Genomic DNA, 22,461 nt, shown 5'->3' with positions numbered 1-22,461 from the left:
CAGTAGGTTGCCCAGATCTGACTGACTTCCGGGAGAAGCAAATGTTGTCCGGGTTGCTGATCTTATAGAGCTAGAATTTGGACCATTAGAAGGCATGCTGGGTGTAGAAGCTTCATTTTCCCCTAAATTTAGCGGAAAACTGTCCTGGGCTGTGTTTACATCATCACATTCGTTGCACGAATCACATTCTTCATCTGCACACACTGGAACTACTTCACTTTCTTCATTGTCCTGATCGCTGTCGGAAAACTCAAATTCTTCACCTGAACTTTCATCTTCTATTTTTCTCAGTTCTGCTAGTATTTCAGCGTCTGTTAGCCGCTTCTCGTATTCGTAGCTCATGACTGCAGGGACAACTCTCAGATACCGTCACAACAGACAATAACTGAAATCCTTGTGTCAACTACCCAACAATCAGCACTGGATTGAATGACACTGTTGTCACATATTTGAACAACAAAGGGACAACAGTTGATGTGATTTAATACGCAATATTGCAAAGAAGTAGCATCTAAATACAGAGAAATGTTGGAGGGGCCAAATTGGCCCCGCCGTCCTTCTAGGTGGTAAGCTTCGTATTTCACAACCTAATAAAAATAGGACACTCCAAAACGCGGTGATTAATATTTCATATGACTGATGAAAAGTCACAAAATATCAAGTCAGTCGAACTTACAATTCGCTCAGAAAACAAGTGGAAAGACCGAAAAGGGGCCAATTTGGCCCCTCGGTCCTTCTAGTGTTAAAACTATGTGAAATACCGGACAGACAGGACGAGGAAAGATGTGAGAGATTTCAAAATCTAATATAAGCTTAACTGTTAGCAAGCCTTTTCTGGAAGTATTGGCTTTGAGTATAGAAGTGCAACATGGAAAGTAAACGGTACAGATAGGAAGAAAATTAAAGCTTTTGAAACATGGTTCTCCAGAAGAATGCTGAGAATTATATGGGTAGATTGGATTAGTAATAAAGAAGTACTGAGTCTAATATAGGAGAGAAGAAATTTACGGCAAAACTTGACTTAAAGAAGGTATTAGATGATAGAACTCATCCTGAGGCCTCAAGGAATTGTCAGTTTGGTAATGAAGGGCACACCAAGACGAAGAGGCTTACACAGGATAGACTAGCACGAGTCTTCAGACTGAGCAGCACAACAAGAATAACGACTGTTTTCTACTCTGCACTATGTATGGTCCACGTTTCACTACCATATAAGACTACATTCCAAAAAAGACTTCCAAAAATACTTTCTAATTATTTATACTTGATGTCATCATATTAATCTTTTCCAGTAAATCGGGTTCCCGGGTTCGATTCCCGGTGGGGTCAGGGATTTTCTCTGCCTCGTGATGGCTGGGTGTTGTGTGATGTCCTTAGGTTAGTTAGGTTTAAGTAGTTCTAAGTTCTAGGGGACTGATGACCATAGATGTTAAGTCCCATAGTGCTCAGAGCCATTTGAACCATTTTCCAGTAAATATTTTCTTACTGTCGCCAGTCCATCTTTACGTTTCCTTTGCTGCCCAAATAGCAAACGCATTTGGGGAAGAAGCTAAGTTCGTGGAAGCCACATAGTCGTTGCCTATTGTTAATCAAGAAGGAAGGAAAAAATAACAGAAAGAATAACGCATGCACCTACTCCATTGTTTGAGCGTATGTTGAGCTTGTCATTGCTTATCAGCGGATTTGAAAGAAAAATATGAAACTGCACATGCTTTCAGATAGAGTGAAGCATTTCACAAACATTTCGCTCCTGCATAAAAACATAAAACTGTTATTTCATTTTACAGAATACCATTTGGTAATTAATCCGGTTTCAAACAAACTGGCCATACATCACGCATATTTGAGCTATAATAAATGTGTAAGAGGAAAAAAGTCTGTTTCCTACACAGAATGTTTCTTAGGCTATGAATTTCAATTGCCTGAATTTCAATGGCCTGGACTTGGATATTAGAAATGACTGCAGCAGGTAGCCAAAGACTTCGCTCGACATTCTTGAGCGTTTTGCACATATAATAACAGATTTCAAACATTTATCCAAAACGCAGCTGAAACTGTACAGTATGTCAACGTAGATCTACTCATACAGCATAGTTTTTCTCCTTTCATGTGCGTATTTTTCCGTGCGCCTGTAGCAAATAACAGTGATTTACCATCGCCATACAAATAAACAAAAGATAAAAATGCAAAAAATACCTGTAATATTACAATCTTTGAATCCTACGGAAAACAAACAAAAGCGTTGTTCCGAGATCACGTGTCAGTACCAGATTAATGATGACATGCGCAGAACAATCCGCAGAACGCAACGCTCATAAGAAAAATATTTCTACTCTATGATTCCGAATTGCACTGACTAAATCTTGCTTAGTATAATCTTTGATTGTTCTTTCTTATATCTTCATATTATGCTTGACTTCGATACAGTAAATTCATGTAAGAGGATTTCGTCATGTACAGAAATTTTAAGCCTGGACAAACCGAACAGATATAATATTTTTCGAAACCCAAGGCGTTTGTTTATCAACGAAAGACAAATCGCTATAGAAGAGGGTAATATGGAATAGATCTTTTGTAAAATATGTTACAGTTATCCTTCGCTGAAAATAGTTTCTCACCAAATTCACGTATTGCGAGGTAATCATAAGCGCACAGCCTATTATGAAGTTTGAAATAACTTTTTATCTGTATTTAATAGTAAAGAAATATAAATTGACTAGTGTTGTATTATATCTACAAACATATCTGTGCTTCTTAAGGACATGCAATTTCAAAGATAAACACACAGTGGTCCAAAAAATTTTGTCACATGCGATGGAGTATAGTTTACATGTTGTGGCGCTAAGAAACGGTTATTTTTGTGATTTCTTGTATTATAGCCTTACTAGAAGAGACACGCGGTAGTACAAGTCGCAATGGCGAAGTGGAGCGTGTGGCTGGAAAAGGCAGAAGATATGTCAGACTATTTATTGAGGAAAAGCAAGCGTATATTGCCAACATTCGCCAGATTATGTCTGGTTTCTACATTTATGGATGATGGTATCCGAATGCTACTTCAGTGGTCGGCACAGATGGACTATATTGAATCCCTGTGGCATTATGGTAAAGTCGCATCGTTTGCCTTTATCTTACTGAATTGTGTGGTACAGTTAGCTGGCTGTTTAGCTGTTCTTATAAGAAAACACGTTACAGAAGCGTGCTTTGCTCTAAATTGCATAGTCATTCTGCAGGCATTTGTTTATGACATTTGGTGGGTACGTTATTTTTTTCTCCGCACTCTTGGAATAGCTGGTGGCTTGTTGTTACTTGTAGCCGAAAGCAAAGTAAAAAGAAAAAGACATTTCGCTGGTGTTCCGTCAAGAGGTGAGGACAGACCAAAGAAGTATCTACAGCTTACAGGGAGAGTGTTGCTAACATTAATGTTTTCATCTATATTGCATTACGATACAAAATTTATTAACATACTTCAAGACGTGGTAGAAACCGCTCTTATGGTATTTGTAATCATTGGTTTCAAAACTAAACTGAGCGCTGCAGTTCTCATTGCCTGGCTTACTTGTTTTAATTTCTACGATAACCCATGGTGGAACGTTTTCGAAAATGACGAAGTAAAGGACATTCTCAAATACGAGTTTTTCCAGGTTTTATCTGTAACAGGTGGACTGCTAATGGTGATTTCTTTGGGTCCTGGCGGTATGTCTGTGGATGAACTTAAAAAAGAGTGGTAAAGACATAAGCAAAGACGTGTGATGATTATACTGTAATATTAATAATAAGTCTTCTGAGTCTTATTTGCATTATTAATAAACACTATTAGTACTTTTGCAGCAACTAACATTTTAACTGACATTTGAACGTTTCTATTCTGTTATAATTACTACATTTTTAGACATTTCAACAAACAGATTGGTTGTTTGTCATAAAGCTGCATTACTGCATAAAAGAATGATTAGCAAGGAACGCTTTAGTCTGCTGAAAATATGTTGCATACCCAATGCAAGTAATACACGCACACCTCTTCTGTATTACGTGAGGACAGAAGCCAGTTTTTGCAGAATTATGATTGGTCTATGCTGTCTCAACAGAGGCGGCTTGCGTAGCATTGTTGGATATCAGTGACGTTCCTAGGAGCAAGTAATTTGACATTGCTCTCGTATCTCCTAGGCAGGTGGTTCCCAACCTGGGGGTAATTACCCCTTGATGGGTAAAATGAAATTTTCTGAGGGGTAAAAACTAAATGAATTGATTCTGTTTCAGTCACGAAACTAAATTATTTTCAAAAGATCGTTAATATTACCACAATTTTGTAAAACGCTAATATGGTTTATGTAAGTTATCGGTAATTACTTTTTCTCAATTAGTAGCATTAATCCTGTGGGAGTTACAGGTTTCTCACATAGTCTACCAGCTACACACATATGCTGTGTTATGTTCCATACATTGTCGATGATAAAAGTGAGACAAATACGTAACAAATTGTAAATATCTCGAGAACATATCTTCTCCAAGTTGTAGGTAGCACCTGGAGTTCCCCAGAAATTGCTTCATTAGCCGCTTCAAACCAGATAAATCAATTAATTGACAGCAGGTCACAGCAGTAACTACATAATATTGTAAACAGTATTGATTAGACTGTTTAGACGCAAAGCACTAACTACCTGAAGTTGTCCAGTTTGTGCAAGGAAGTGTCGCAATAGAGAGGAGTAATGCAGGGGAAGCATGTTTTTGCGATGCTCCGCAAATTGCTTCATCATTCATTCTATCGCGCGCGCGCGCGCCCGCGCGCGCGCACACACACACACACACACACACACACACACACACACACACACACTAAACATCATTCATCTTCACATCTTTCATCTTTTTAAAAACAAATGTTCCAAGAAAAATCTTCCATTCTACACAGTTTAGTTAGGTGTTAAGGTTGGTGATAGTGTGGGGGAGGGCAATAGACGCAGGGGCTGGGGAAGTGCTGGGATACTAGCTAATGTCTGATTGCACTAAGGGGTAATGGTCTAAGAAAGGTTGGAAACCACTGTCTAGGCAGATGTGCGTCTTCTTGGAAATGTCCACTTTGCTCTTTACATTAATTTCCACGCCGTTCACATATGATTCTTATTGTGGGGATTTTTGTTACGCTACTGATTCAGCATATCAGTAACATTTATAAGCGACCATGACTGTCACAGCTCGAATATGGAATGTTTTGTTGCCTCCTTTATTCGGTAATGATTATTTTTATCTCACTACGTATCTCGATCAAGTTTCCGGTGACAGTGGTATACTGTGGAACGTTCACTCCAAGTCCTCATTCGTATCTCATCGGCTGTGCAACAGAGATATTTGACATTTGCTTATTTTAAATTGATAGTAGCTATGATTCCATTGTCATCATTAAATTGTTTCATTTGATGCTGTAAATGATTTTAATAGGTTTTGTTACTGTAGTCTGGTAGTTCAGTGGGTGTATGTCAAGACTGTAAACCCATAGGTTGGGGGTTCAATTCACAGTCTGTCCTAGTATTTTGTTCTGTTGCCTGTCCCTTCTTTTCTCCTCTTACAATGATTTTGAAATGAAGTGAAATATTGCACTGTAGTATGGAGTTCACGTTGAACTGTGAAGTCCCGCCCGCTGTGACGGCAGAGTTAAGTTACAATGTCGGAGGAAGGGAACGGCGTACTTTCCCACCTCCGAGACGACTGTACCTAGTAAAGCACCAAGATGCTTAAATTAACCTTCCGTTTGAGGACAGCTTTACCATAGTACTGTCGTACTACTTTGAATTTTCACTGCTTCTGATAGGATAAATTTAAAAAAAAACTATTTGCAGGACGCAATGGATACTTCGACTTAAAATATTTGCAAAAAGTGGCCTGGAACAGAATGAATGTCAGTGCGATAAAGGCACTTACATGGTTTCAGGCTTGGAGAATTAAAGCGAAGAGTAATTTAGTACATACCGGTACTGACATTTTCGAAAATTTTAGTATTGCACAAATAAGAAATGTTGCTCAGTATTTATGATTACATTCATTTAAGAAGTTGAAATATGTTTGCATTGACGTAATCCATCATTAGCAGAAATGCAGGGTAGCGTTAAATTAGTAATTTATTAATATTTACTTCTTTCTTAAGACAGTAACTTTCACCGTCTTAGAAAATTTTAGCTAGTAGTGAATAGCTGATCAAATAACATATCATTCAAATTCCCACATTACTAAAGTGAAGTAAGAAATGTGCTTATTACTTGAAATCGTATTTGGAAAAAAAATATGGACATTACGGGACCGTAGTCGATAACAGGCTAACCTGTTTAGAAAGTTGAAATGGTGGAACAAATGACAGAGCTGCATCTGTCATACGTCACCATAGCGCTGGAAGCGTGATAATACAAAATCAAAGAACAGTCGTAATCTCGAAGATTCAAAATATATTTGTAATAATATGGCGATGAAGTTACTTATGTTTTTGTCTTTTTGTTATGTTACTCTAGTGCTACTGCCTATTGCGGCTGATCTTATTTGTTTAGTCCTTATTTATTTTAAAATTGTTCACGTTTACTGCTAAAAAAAGACCACTATCTCGTTGCAGACAAATTACAAATTCGACTTTAATACGAGACAAATATTTTTTTACGAGATGCACATCTTAGGCTCTAGAACCCCAGCAGCTCTGAAAAGTAATTTCAGATTTTTTCGTAAGATAATGTCTGGTGAATGAACTTGAAGACTTGGGTTAAAAATGAGGTTTAAGTTGAAGTTACTACAATTGGATTTCTTCCCTGATCTATACCACGCCTGTTGTGGTGAAGCAGATAGCGTGTAATATTTTTGGCATTTTATTACGTATTAAATTTTAGGTATTGAGAAAGTAATATAGCATTTGAAGTACACTCCGTGATAAATGCGCTTTCGTTAGTAGAGTTCGAAGAGAATAATTTAATTTTGGGGCGCTGTCAATTATCGTCCAATTAGTGATAAAGAACGTCCGCCAGCGTAACTTCGCGTTTCCGAATAATTAAAGCAAGTTTGTTCTTCTACTGCAAATCCTCATTCTGTTCTGCTTTTTGTAAGAACAATAAATTCTTATGTATGAGATATATTTTACAGACTTTGTAATAAACTTCTCCACCCATCACAGACGCTCTCTTGCCCGATAAATTACGACAACTTCATAATAATATTTGCTATTTGAATTAAGAGTTATCTCAGCTGGATACATTTAGAAGTTGTAATTTTTTGATGGTGTCAGAAGCAATTAGAATTGTGGTGGCAGGGTCGGCAACCGCAAACAGTCGCAGTTAATCAGTAGCTTGACTGGTTAGTGTAACACGATAATTGTCTATGGACTACCGGGAACTGCGTTCGAATAAGAATTCCAGAAGAAGCAGACCTATCTAAAGAAACAAAAGAACATGCGTATGTGCAGTAATCGTATCAATGCTGGACACTTTGTACAGTACATTGAATGTTTCATTCAGAAATTTGTTTTAGTTGAATTATTATTATTATTATGTGCGATTGGACCCATACGGATCACGCAAAGCTTTTCCGATTCAATTTTTTAATTCTCCAAACTTCTCTCATTCTTTCCCCATGAGTTCTCTTTCTTTCCTCTGTCCATTTTGTCCCCTGTCTCTTGCAAACTTCATTCTCGGGCTGTACTTTCCAACTATTGATTTTTTGCCTGTATACATTTCTGTTTATAACTTCTGAAGAATTTATTTGTGCATTTGCTAGATCTGTTTTGGTTTCTTGTATCCAGGGTATGGTTTTCAATTTTTCAATGTATATTAAAGTTTTGTGGGAGAGTCTGGGTGTTGGGAGTCTGTGGATATGACCGTAAAATTTTAGTCTTCTTTTCCGGATGTCTGCGGCGAGGTTAGATAATTTTTCTGTATTTTTCCGAGACTGTAACCTGTATCCATCTTCCGTTCTTTTTGGGCCAAGAATCTTTCTGATAATTTTGCGTTCCTCTTTCAGGATGCCTTCCAGGTCGCCTTTTCTATGGAGTGTGAGTGTTTCGCTGGCATATAGTGCTTCGGGCTTGATTACTGTATTGTAGTGTCGTATTTTTGAGTGAATGGAGAGACATTTTTATTGTAGATGTTGTGGGTTTTCCAGTATGCTCTTTTCAGTTTTTGCAGTCGAACTTTTTGTGCAGTTTTCTCTCCCCCTGTGGGTTCTAGGACCTCGCCTAAGTATTTAAAGAATGGAACTCTCTCAATTTGTCCATATTTTGTAGTCAGTTTTTGAGTTTCAAATTTTGAGCAGATGAATTTGGTTTTTTGGAAGGAAATTTGTAGCCCAACTTTTTCGGCGCATTCTTTGAGAATGTCTATCTGTTTAATTGCTGTGGTCTCGATTTCTGCTAGAATGGCCACGTCATCTGCAAATGCCAAGCATGAAATTTTAATACCATCTTTAGATCTTCCTAGTTGTATAGGCTTCCAGTAATTTTGATTCTTCAGTTCTTTTTCCCATTCTCGGATGACTTTGTCTAAGACAAGGTTGAAGAGGAGTGGAGACAAGCCGTCACCTTGTCTGACGCCGGTTTTGATCAGGAAGGGCTCTGATATTTCACCCAGGAATTTTATCTTAGAAGTTGTGTTTGTGAGCGTTTCTTTGATAAGGTTTAAGGTTTTCGGATCGAGTCCTAGCTCCTCAAGGATAATAAAGAGAGATTGCCTATCGATTGAATCATAAGCCTTTGCGAAATCAACAAAGGAACAAATGATCGGACTGTTCCTGACTGCTTTGTATTTTAGTGTTGTCTTCAAATTGAAAATTTGTTCTGCACAGGATCGGTGAGGGCGAAAGCCAGCTTGGTATTCACCAATACTGTGTTCGAGTTGTTCTTGTGTTCGTTGAAGAAGACAAGCTGAGAGGATTTTATAAGTGACTTGGAGAAGGGAGATTCCTCGATAGTTGTTTATATCTGCCATGTCTCCCTTTTTATGCAGTGGATGAATTAGGGCGCATTTCCAATCTTCTGGTAGTTTTTCTGTCTGCCAAATGTCTGTGATGATTTGAGTGAGTTCTTTGAGGGAATTTGGTCCAAGATTTTTAAGTAGTTCTGCAGTGATATTATCTTCTCCGGATGCCTTGTTGTTTTTCAGTCTATGAATATGTCTTTGGATCTCCTCTAGTGTAGGTGGTGGGGATTCTGGATTTGTGTAGATAGCAGTTTCTTGAGGGAATCTTGAAGAAGGTTCAGGGCAATTGAGGAGTCCGGAAAAGTATCTTGCCAGCTCCTCAGAATTTTCCCGATTTGTGAGCGCTAGTTTTCCATCTGGTTTTCTGAAACATAGATTTCGTGAGCCGTATCCATTGATTCTCCCAGCAAAGGTCTTATAGAAGTCTCGTACATTATAGTTACGGAAATTTTCTTCAATAGACTCACACTGTTCATTGAGGTACTTCCTCTTGACTTGTCTGATTGTTTTTGCCACTTGTCTTCTGGTGTTGTGGAAGTGATCTAGATTTTCTGGGGATTTTTTACTGTTATACTTCAGAAAGGCTTTCTTTCTTTCTTCCAGCGCTTTTTCACATCCAGAGTCCCACCAGGGGTGTTTTGTGTTCTTTTTCAATGGGATCAGTTCTCTTGCCTTCTTTGTAATTTTTGTTCGAAATTTTTCCCAAGAGTCAGCTGGTTCCTTTTCCCACTCCTCCTTCAGATTGGTTTCTTTGATTGTTCGTGTGTCAAATTTCATCATGTGTGTTTTCTTCGGATAGAATTTTTTTGGGGTGAATTTCACTTTAATACGTGTTAAGTAGTGGTCTGAGTCAATGTTCGCCCCTCTGCGGACTTGGACATCATGGATCTCTTTCTGTACGAAATAGGAGATGGCAATGTGGTCAATCTGATATTCGCCGATCTCTTGTATGGGGGACCTCCAGGTCTTTTGTTTTCTAGGTTTTTTTCTCAAAGATGTAGACATTATTTTTAGATTATTTTGTTGGCATAGTTTAATAAATCTCAGTCCGTTTCTGTTGGTGAATCTGTGTGCTGAATATTTTCCTACAGTTTTTTTGTGTTCTTTCTCTCTGCCAATTTGTGCATTGAAATCTCCCATTAAGATTTTGATATCATCCCGGGGAATTTTGGCCGTGACATCTTCAAGTTTAGTCCAGAATTTTTCAGTTTGTAGTTGGCGTTTTTTGTCGTCTATGTTTGTGGGTGCATGAACATTTATCAATGTGTATTTCTTGTTGGCGCACTGGATACGCATGGTCATGAGGCGATTATTTATGGAAGAGACCTCTCTAATTGAGCCTAATATATTTCTGTGCACCGCAAATGCCATGCCCAGGAGTGGCGTACCATTGGCAATTCGTTTGTCAGTCTTGCTCTTGAAGATGCGATAGTTTCCATATTCTATTGTATTTTCATCCGTGAATCTAGTTTCTTGTAACGCTAAGATCTTAATTTTTTGTTGGTCTAGCTCTGTTACTAAGTTGTGTAATTTTCCAGGTTGAATTAGGGTCTGAATGTTAAAGATACCAATGTACATGGGAACCTTGGGACGAAGTTTGCTTGAGAACTCTGATCGTGATGGCCCGGGTTCCCCAGAATCCGAAAACCCAGTTGTCGTCTGTCGACGAGTGGATTGGTTGCCACCTGGGGTAATTCTGTCATTACTCTCACGAATCATGATAGCTTGTAAGTTTTGGTCCAGTGTTTCCACTGGGTGTTTAGAACCAGGGATTGTCAGTTCCTGGAGCATATAATACAGCCGCACCTACTAGATGGACAGACGCTGACCTCGCTGCCGCTCGACTCGAGTACAGACGCATTGAGGATTTGGAATGTGAGATTTTTTTTCAAGGTTTTCTCCTATAGATCCGCCGTGTTCTGCGTTAACAGGGTCACCTCGTGTAGGATGTGGCTCTTCACCACGCACGGACGGTCTTGGACGTAGCTTCCTCAGAGGCAAAGGTCTTGCATACCTCCTCAGCTCATCCCTGGGGTGGTGAGGACCAGTACTGAGTCAACCCCAAGCAAAGGTGCTACCTCTACCAACCACCTTGACCCCTTAGTTGAATTATATATTTTAATTTATTGCAAATTTTTAGGAAACGTGTCTTAATGCCCGTTGTTTAATAATTTTAGTGAAATTTAATTAAAAATCAGGCAAAATACAACCCAACAAATTTCAGTAAAACAATACTAATAATAATAATTATTATTATTGTTTTACTGCTTTGGCACTTGACTTAGTGTCATTCGCTTCTTACTCCCCAGTACAATGTTGTTATGTTTGAATTACAAGCACTTAATTTTGTACACTCTTTAAAATGGTCTTCGTTCATCATCGATCAAACCTTGTGACACAGAACGTATTCTGGAGGTTGTGGGATAGTCTTTTTACGCAGACGGGCGGCCATACAGCCATGTCCAGCAATCAAACGGAATATGGCTGCTACTTGGCCTCTTGGTCCATAAGGAACTACCGAGTCTTCTGAGGTTTTTCCAGATCTTGCCTCACATGACATTTTATTGTATCATTTTAATTCTTCTTGAAGTGTGCTGCTAATAATGCGTTTCACTGCAAAATACCACTTGATAGTTTTTGCAGTCCGTTTAATATTTGTGCCCTTTTTGGCTATAATATTTACCTTTTCATTACCATTTAAGCCACAATGAGATGGTATCCACTGAACTGCAGTTGTCTTGTTCTTCTGTTGTAGAATTTAATTACCTTTTAGACTTTTTAAACCTGAACGATGTTTGGATCTTTTGTGTTGATAACTGCCGATACTGATGCTCTGGAATCGCAAAATATAATTCTTCGTCGGATGTGTGTAAATAGTTGTTTGACTGACTTGCTGCAGTTCTGATGGTTTCAACTTCACCTTCAAAATTTGAATGGTGTGGTCGTAAAGTTTGGTAGAAAGAGAAAATTTTGCTCTATGTTCCTACGCCAAGATTTCCAACTTTTTCCTTAATGAATCATGTGGATGTGGAGCCACTGATCTTCAGGGTATCTCAGATTTTACTGTTTCCAATACTGTTGCTCTCATTATTCTTTATCTGTTTCACTTTTTTTGTAATTATCCACTATGTCTAGCTGGTATCGCAATTGGTCCATAAGGCATTACCGAGTCATCTATGAGGTTTTTTCAGATGCTTCCCTAACATGAAATTTTATTGTATTGTTTTAATTCTAATTGGAATGTGTTGTTAATAAAGTGTCAATCACATATTGTTAATTGGAGAGTGTGTGAAAATAAATTTTTCAGCATCAACTTTCGGTAACTTGTACTGTGATCTTACGTCTTATGCTTTTTGGACGAAGCTATTTTGTGTTTTCAATTATCTGCTGTTACTGCCACATGAATCTTCATATTTTAGGCATGTAATATGACTGCGCGGACGAATCAGTTTCTCATATTAAAGCAGTGCTAACTTTTCAATATTTGTTGCAATAGGTTCTAGTCTAGTTAGAATCCTCATGGGTATACAAGGTGTTGATTTTACTCCGCCGGTTATAATTCTTAGTGCTTGGTTATGGGCTTTTTCTAACCTGTTAATATTTCTGGTAATAGCTGCAACAAGTGCTTCGCTGACATCTGTTAAAACTGGTCTTACGTAGGCTTTGTAGATGATGTTGAGCACTATCCTTGAACATCCTCATTTACTACCGGCTCATCTCTCTTCAGTATACTGTATGGTTTCTCAGCAAATTATTAGATCTAAATAAAATTTTTAAATGTTTCTCAGTTTTTCGTGGGGTATTCTTTTGATTTAATCACTGCTTCAGTTCTGCGTGGCATCGACTCTGCCAAATGTCGAAGGAATTCTTGTGGTTCGATAACTCTGAACCATGAACTGACGATGGCCTCTTAGCAGCTGCCCCCTTTTATTTCCGTCGCAATGACCACAATTTCTCAGTCCGGTTGAGGTCGAGACTGCTGCCAGGCCAAGTCAGCCCACTAACGCAATAGTCAGCGAACTATTTCTTATTAGTTCTAGTTCTGTGACATGGCACACTGTGTTGCTGAAAAATGCACTACTCAGTGTTACTACGAAACAAATCAGGGATAGGGGTCAACAGTTTCAATACTGAAATTTCTTCTTTGTTCTTTTGGCGTTAATGTTGCCCTGTAAGACTTTCAGGCGCTCAATGCCATGCCATGCCATGCTGCCCCCACGCCGAGACACTCACGTCAGACATATGGGTCAAGCGCACGGCCCGATTCCACCCGCCTACTTTGATCCATCACGTCCTGTGTGGCGTCATGAGTTTACGCTGCGAAGGATGTAAGCAACCTGTTATTAAATGTTACCTGTGGCTGATGTAAGCTATGATGTTTGTCCTACTGCCTATCTCTGTGAGTATTTGTCTGTGCGTATCTGCATGTATGTGTTCGTTTGTTAGCCGCGCGGTGTGGCCGCGTGGTTACAGGCGCCATGTGACGAATCGGGCGGCCCCTCCCGCCGGTGGTTCGAGTCCTCCCTCGGGCTTGGGTTTGTGTGTTGTATTTAGCGTAAGTTAGTTTAAGTAGCGTGTAAGTATAGGGACCGATGACCTCAGCAGTTTGGTCCCATAGGAATTCACACAGGTTTGAACATTTTTGTACGTGTGTTTGTGGTTTGAGTATGTTCACTGGCCAACCTAGGTTAGTGTAGGATCGACTATGCTTGGTAAATACGTTCCTGTGATATTTCTTATTCACCCTAAGTTCGTGTTTTGTTTCTGAAAGGGAAATTTATTCCTATCGATGGTTTTAAATTTTGTGTTTCGTTACCTTAATATCCAGGGCTATGTATTTGGTATTAGTGCGTGCGTTTCACTTGTATAGACCAGAAAAAATTACGATTGTGCGATTTTTGCATTTTTATGTTTGGTTTATTCTAGACAAATTCCTGTATGTATTTCGATTAACTCGTTGTTTTGGTGAGGGGAGTGTCTGGTATCGCTGTCTTCGCTTGAGCTATAGGTCAAGCGAAGTATTCGATTCCAATTTTGTAATTTCTATACATTTTCGTTCCGTTTATTCTACATGAATTGGTGTGTTCTATTTTTCAATTTTTAGGTTGCTATGGAATGATCTTATCTTTATAACCTCTTTTAAGTTCGTCCCCGTCCAAAACCCCCTTATTCTCGCGGTTGTCTCGTTAATTTCATTTTCTTAGCCGATTGAAATATTTCGCGCGTTTTTGACATTTGTTTATAAATATTATGGTCTATGCTATGGCTGGGCAAACGATACTGGTACTCGAACGGCTTCGGAATTTTACGATACGCCGAAGCGTTCGACACAGTATCGAACTTGTTCGAACAATCTCGTGACACTTGGATAATGCGGCGCAAGTGCAAACGATACGTAAGAAGCTACGAACTAGCCACAACAATAAGCTAAAGCCCTGTTTAAAATTTGACAATATCGTGAAACATGTTTAAACAAATTTTACAATTCGAGTTCTCATACATTTCCGGCATGTATGGATATATAAACATTTAAGCTGATTTTTAATTAAAAGTAACAAAGACGAAAATATTGCTTGACTGAACCCCGTATAATATTTTATGTGCTTATGAGAGACGTTAATGATTTACTAAATACGTTTTATATGATCGTTTCAGTCCCTGTTCACATTTTTTAATAACAGATGAAAACATTATCAAATTTTAGTCAGTTTGAAAACAAGACGGCAACATTCAGGTGAACACAGTCAATACAATTAACCAAGAATTAAATGTCGAACAAACGAAGTAGATTGTAATTTTTGTGACTGTAATTTTTATCATGAGAATTAATTACAGCGGCAAGACCCGTGCTGGAGTTCGTCACTTGATCGCAGGACGAACGAGACCTCGATAAATGGACACAGTGGCGCCTGCAATCTTATTTATTTATTTGTTGCCGTTGCTGCGCGTAACCTGCGTGCTACAAAATATTTAATCCGTGTTTCACAGGTACTTATAATTAAAATCCACAGCATATTAAAAACGCTAAGATAGGTCGTTGTGATAAGCATCACAGTCTAGTACATACAGTCACGACACTCACTGCTGTGAAAACCAGTGTTGCCAACACTATACAACTTTTCCAACCAGCCTGAGCGTAAAGATGACTAAAAAATGCCTTAAAAGAGCTAGATTTTTACAATTTTGTTCAGCACCATAGAAGTGATAATAGAACGCCATTCACTCGGGAAATAGACTATATAATTTTTTTTTGACTAGCCTTACCTAAAACTGGATAAGAATGTCTCTTCATTATTATCGTTATCGTCCTTTGGTAAGAGAAGCAGCAGTACAAGTTATGGTCTCGATTTATATGCTTCAGTTGTTCCAATTGTTTTGAGGACTGACTCAGGAAGTACGTAATTACGGCTGCACCAATTCTTTCTGCGATGACTTGCACGAATCCCTAATATGCCGTTTACCATATCCGTACGCATTCAATTCCTTATTTTCGTTTTCACGGGATTCAACTGACTGAATATTCTTTCTACATCGCTGGCGTCATGGTAATTGAAAAACTCACACCCGAAATCGACAGAATTGTTAACGTTATCTCATTGCACAATAGTAATTTTTGCCACTGTAATTCAATTCTTGTAATTTTATCATCATCCAGTTGACAGCTTTCTACCAGGGGAATTAACGGTTCTTTTGTCAGTACAAGCTCCTTTTAAACTGCATTAAGCGATAATTACCTCAATACCTCAATGTTCTTTGGTATTCTTTGCTGTAATTGTTTAACAAGCGAACAAAGAAATTTCGCACATCTTTCTCTAATATTTTTTCCTTCTTCTTCGGCTATTTTGTTTCTAATTTCTGAAATTATTTTTCAAACCAGCATTCAAGATATAGCTTTGTCTCTAGGAAACTTCGAAACCTGGTCAAGATGTTTTTTTTTTTTCTGATATGGATATGTGGTTATCACAACTTGCTTAAGAAGAGACTGAAAAAGAACTACCAGGTCATCTAATAAACTGCACAGGTCCAAACCATTTGTCTTTGATTCCTTATTGACTCTCTGAAAAAATGACAGGATAGGTTTCAGAAATAGCAAATATACCAAATTGAATTCGTCACTGAATATCGAACAGAGCGTTTCAGTTGTGAAACATTTTTCACTGAGTCTAACAATTTGAAAATGAATTTTTAGCTAGAGCCTTTGATCAATCATTCTGCATACCGCAGATTCAATAGATAACCGTCTCGTGTCACAACCTTAGGGGATTTTCCGTGCTTCCTCAACATCATTTAGGACTGAGAGAATCTGGGGGTAAAAGAGCTGTCGTGAAGATCGAGGAAACCAGTTGTAATTTTACCTAATAAAAAAGTCTAAATTTCTTGGAGACATTCTGCAGTTGCTGCAGAGGTTGCCAACTGAATGGAAAGACAGACGCACCTTGTAAATACCCAATGTGGAACCTTTTAAGTACCGTATTTCATATACACCGTTAATAGTACTGACTTTCACACTAGCGTTATCTGTTTCTATTCCGTGAAATTTCTTTAAATATAAATTAATTTCTTTCAACACATCTTTAATAGCAGATTCAACAGACTCAGCATTGCCGTTTTCAGGTTCGACTCTTGTAAGAAATGTTGACAATGTCTTGTGAGATGTTTTGCTTTGATAAATTACTGCTATTGCTAGAAGTTTAGTGAGACTAATGTCAGTTTATTGGTCAATTAAAATACTGTACATAGCATCATCAACATCAGGTCTCAGATCTTTCACAAAAAAGGGCCCAAGAACATCCTTGATAATAACACTACACTTTTTACGATGTAACTTGCAATAACTCTATCCTTGAACCTGTTTTTACACATTTCTCCTAAATGATCACACGAAATTATAGCAAAATGAGCGGACAAGAAAAGCGCAAGCGACCCTTCAACTTCGTTACGTCCTACGGAATCCTTCAGTGGTTTGGAAATAATCTTTTCTATCTTTGAGAGGAAAAAGAAGAAACAGCAGTTTTAGTCATTTTGTTTCTGCATTATTTTCTTTGCCCGCTAACGGAGCTCTTACAGTACACTCGCACACTTTACAGAATGCCTTTCTGTTATCTCCTCTAGCTTGTGATAATCACTGCAAAAACTTTGGATTTTTTAGCCACTCTTCCCTAAATTTTTGGGTGTAACTCTACCCATTTCAATAGAACTATATAATCAGTCGCCATGATGAGAAGCACAAGCAAGGCTCATACTAGCACGAAATCAACAATAACTGAGTAATATAAATAATAATAAGCATCGCTCGGGAATTTGCGTTTAGTTCAACTGCTCAGTCCTCGACAATGGAGATACAGTAATTATAATGAAAATATTATATCGTATCATGCATTACTAAAGTTAGTTAAATGAGCATTTCATTGTATTTTAAAATACTTTAATTTTTGTTCCAGAAATATGAATGTTACGCTTATACCTCTAAACATCCGCCCCGGTAACTGTGATCAGCGCGACAGAAAGTCAACCCTAAAGGCCCGGGTTCGATTCCCGGCTGGGTCGGAGATTTTCTCCACTCACGGACTGGGTGTTGTGTTATCCTAACCATCATCACTTAATCCTCATCGACGCGTAAGTCGCCGAAGTGGCGTCAAATCTAAAGACTTGCACACGGCGAATGGTCTACCCGATGGGAGGCCCTAGTCACACGACATTATTTACCTTTAAATAACAAAAAGTATAAAAGTTTCGTCCCCCCATAAACCATGGACCTTGCCGCTGGTGGGGAGGCTTGCGTGCCTCAGCGATACAGATAGCCGTACCGTAGGTGCAACCACAACAGAGGGGTATCTGTTGAGAGGCCAGACAAACGTGTGGTTCCTGAAGAGGGGCAGCAGCCTTTTCAGTAGTTGCAGTGGCAACAGTCTGGATAATTGACTGATCTGGCCTTGTAACACTAACCAAAATGGCCTTGCTGTGCTGGTACTGCGAACGGCTGAGAGCAAGGGGAAACTACAGCCGTAATTTTTCCCGAGGGCATGCAGCTTTACTGTATGGTTAAATGATGATGGCGTCCTCTTGGGTAAAATATTCCGGAGGTAAAATAGTCCCCCATTCGGATCTCCGGGCGGGGACTACTCAAGAGGGAGTCGTTATCAGGAGAAAGAAAACTGGCGTTCTACGGATCGGAGCGTGGAATGTCAGATCCCTTAATCGGGCAGGTAGGTTAGAAAATTTAAAAAGGGAAATGGATAGTTTAAAGTTAGATATAGTGGGAATTAGTGAAGTGCGGTGGCAGGAGGAACAAGGCTTCTGGTCAGGTGAATACAGGGTTATGAATACAAAATCAAATAGGGATAATGCCGGAGTAGGTTTAATAATGAACAGGAAAATAGGAATGCGGGTAAGCTACTACAAACAGCATAGTGAACGCATTATTGTGGCTAAGATAGATTCGAAGTTCACTCCTACCACAGTAGTACAAGTTTATATGCCAACTAGCTCCGCAGATGACGAAGAGATCGATGAAATGTATGATGATGAGATAAAAGAAATCATTCAGGTAGTGAAGGGAGACGAAAATGAACTCCATACTAGAAAAAGGGAGAGAAGGAAACATTGTAGGTGAATATGGATTGGGGCTAAGAAATGAAAGAGGAAGCCGCCTGGTACAATTTTGCACAGAGCACAACTTAATCATAGCTAACACTTGGTTCAAAAATCATAAAAGAAGGTTGTATACATGGAAGAAGCCCGGAGATACTGACAGGTTTCAGATAGATTACATAATGGTAAGACAGAGATTTGGGAACCAGGTTTTAAATTGTAAGACATTTCCAGGGGCAGATGTGGACTCTGACCACAATCTGTTGGTTATGAACTGTAGATTAAAACTGAAGAAACTGCAAAAAGGTGGGAATTTGAGGATATGGGACCTAGATAAACTGAAAGGACCAGAGATTGTAGAGAGCTTTAGGGAGAGCATTAGGGAACGACTGACAAGAATGGGGGAAAAAATACAGTAGAAGAAGAATGGGTAGCTTTGAGGGATGAAATAGTGAAGGTAGCAGAGGATCAAGCAGGTAAAACGACGAGGGCTAATAGAAATCCTTGGGTAACAGAAGAGATATTGAATTTAATTGATGAAAGGAAAAAATATAAAAATGCAGTAAATGAAGCAGGCAAAAAGGAATACAAACGACAGGAAGTGCAAAATGGCTAAGCAGGGATGGCTAGAGGACAAATGTAAGGATGTAGAGGCTTATCTCACTAGGGGTAAGATAGATACTGCCTACAGGAAAATTAAAGAGACCTTTGGAGAAAAGAGAGCCACTTGTATGAATATCAAGAGCTCAGATGAAAACCCAGTTCTAAGCAAAGAAGGGAAAGCAGAAAGGTGGAAGGTGTATATAGAGGGTCTATACAAGGGCTATGTTCTATTATAGAAATGGAAGAGACTGTAGACGAAGACAAAGTTGGAGATATGATACTGCGTGAAGAGTTTGACAGAGCACTGAAAGACCTAAGTCGAAACTAAGGCCCCGGGAGTAGACAACATTCCATTAGAACTACTGACGGCCTTGGGAGAGCCAGACCTAACAAAACTCTACCATCTAGTGAGCAAGATGTATGAGACAGGCGAAATACCCTCAGACTTCAAGAAGAATATAATAATCCCAAACCCAAAAAAAGCAGGTGTTGACAGATGTGAAAATTACCGAACTATCAGTTTAATAAGCCACGGCTGCAAAATACTAACACGAATTCTTTACAGACGAATGGAAAAACTGGTAGGAGCCGACCTCGGGGATGATCACTTTGGATTCCCTAGAAATGTGAGGCAATACTGACCCTACGACTCATCTTACAAAATAGATTAAGGAAAGGCAAACCTATGTATCTAGCATTTGTAGACCTAGAGAAAGCTTTTGACAATGTTGACTGGAATACTCTCTTTCAAATTCTGAAGGTGGCAGGTGTAAAATACAGGGAGCGAAAGGCCATTTACAACTTGTACAGAAACCATATGGCTGGTATAAGAGTCGAAGGACATTAAAGGGAAGCAGTGATTGGGAAGGGAGTGAGACAGGACTGTAGCCTATCCCCGATGTTATTCAATCTTTATGCTGAGCAAGCAGTAAAAGAAACAAAAGCAAAATTCGGTGTAGGAATTAAAATCCATGGAGAAGAAATAAAAACTTTGAGGTTCGCCGATGACATTGTAGTTCTGTCAGAGACAGCAAAGGACCTGGAAGAGCAGCTGAACGGAATGGACAGTGTCTTGAAAGGAGGATATAAGATGAACATCTAGATGGGTAGATCACATAACCAACGAGGAAGTATCGAAAAGGATTGGGGAGAAGAGAAGTTTGTGGCACAACTTGACTAGAAGAAGGGATCGGTTGGTAGGACATATTCTGAGGCATCAAGGGATCACAAATTTAGTATTGGAGGGCAGCGTGGAGGGTAAAAACCGTAGAGGGAGACCAAGAGATGAATACACTAAGCAGATTCAGAAGGATGTAGGTTGCAGTAGGTACTGGGAGATGAAGAAGCTTGCACAGGATAGAGTAACATGGAGAGCTGCATCAAACCAGTCTCAGGACTGAAGACCACAACAACAACAACAACAAGATGAACATCAACAAAAGCAAAACGAGGATAATGGAATGTAGTAGAATTAAATCGGGTGATGCTGCGGGAATTAGATTAGGAAATGAGACACTTAAAGTAGTAAATGAGTTTTGCTATTTGGGGAACAAAATAACTGATGATGGTCGAAGTAGAGAGGATATAAAATGTAGACTGGCAATGGCAAGGAAAGCGTTTCTGAGGAAGAGAACTTTGTTAACATCGAGTATAGATTTAAATGTCAGGAAGTCGTTTCTGAAAGTATTTGTATGTAGTGTAGCCACGTATGGAAGTGAAACATGGACGATAAATAGTTTAGACAAGAAGAGAATAGAAGCTTTCGAAATGTGGTGCTACAGAAGAATGCTGAAGGTTAGATGGGTAGATCACATAACTAACGAGGAGGTATTGAACAGAATTGGAGAGAAGAGAAATTTGTGGCACACCTTGACTAGAAGAAGGGATAGTTTGGTAGGGCATATTCTGAGGCATCAAGGGATCACCAATTTAGTATTGGGGGGCAGCGTGGAGGGTAAAAATCGCAGAGGAAGACCAAGTGATGAATACACTAAACAGATTCAGAAGGATGTAGGTTGCAGTAGGTAGCCGGCCGGAGTTGCTGAGCGGTTCTGGGCGCTGCAGTCTGGAACCGCCCGACCGCTACCGTCGCAGGTTCGAATCCTGCCTCGGGCATGGATGTGTGTTGTGTCCTTAGATTAGTTAGATTTAAGTAGTTCTAAGTTCTAGGGGACTGATGTCCATAGAAGTTAAGTCGCATACTGCTCAGAGCCATTTGAACCATTTTGCAGTAGGTACTGGGAGATGAAGAAGCTTGCACAGGATAGAGTAGCATGGAGAGCTGCATCAAACCAGTCTCAGGACTGAGGAGCATAACAACAACATAAAAGTTTCGTATTTAATGTACTGCTTACTCTCGTTATTTACACTGTTGAGTACTAGTAGCAATTTCTTAACAGATTTTATAGTATAATCAGTTGCAGAGACGTAATTTTTATACCGTAACCTGTTAATACAACATTATTGTAATGCAACATTAAATTTTAGGAATGAGCGAAAGGAATATAATATTAAAAAGACTAGGATTCAACCGAGAATATTTTAAAAAGACTAAATTTCCCACTAACTACCAGATTTACATTTTCCAACAATGGCCTTTCAAAAAAATTATTATGCGCGCAAACAAAGTTGATATCTGGTGCGGTGTCTGATGGGAGCGGCTGTAAATGGGAAATGCCTTTACGGTCACTCCCAGCAGCCAACGCGCCGAGTGTTAACTTTGTTTGCGGATACAGTAGAACTAGTTGGAAGAAGAGTAAAATGTTAAAAACTGTGGAAACTTTTACCGTCTGACGGTTGGAACAAAGCAAGCGCCGCTAACGGCGAGAAAGCAGAGATTAAAGTTTGTTTTTAAATAATTTTCTTTCTCATTAAAGATATAGTTTTGAGTTTGAAGCATTAGCAAACTATCGAAAGACTTGAGTTATACTAAAATAGATGTCGAAATAGCTGAATTTCACTGATTCAGTGCCGTAAGCTACAACTTATTCGTGAAGAAATACTTTCGAATATGTGCATAACTACTGCTTATACGGCTGAAATCAAGAGAAGATAAACATTTCATTGATGAGAAACATACATTTTTATTGTTGTCTGTTCGTATTAAGACAGGCGCTTTCGTTGGCACTCAACAACTTTCTGTAGCATCTAATGATTCGCACTTGACTGTCCAATGCACAATAATTTTTTCTAAATGTAACTGTTTCTGCTCCAAAAGCGAAAGTGTTGAAGATTCTTGCCGTTTTTGGCACAGGTGTAGCAACAGTAGTGGAATTGGTTTCTTTCTTGTTGGGCAGTAGTTTTAGTAATTTTGACGCTTTATTGTCAC

Source organism: Schistocerca americana, chromosome 3, assembly GCF_021461395.2.
Source record: "Schistocerca americana isolate TAMUIC-IGC-003095 chromosome 3, iqSchAmer2.1, whole genome shotgun sequence".
Taxonomy (NCBI): Eukaryota; Metazoa; Arthropoda; class Insecta; order Orthoptera; family Acrididae; genus Schistocerca; species Schistocerca americana.
The sequence above is the reverse complement of the archived record's forward strand: the minus strand, read 5'-3'. Positions refer to the sequence as shown.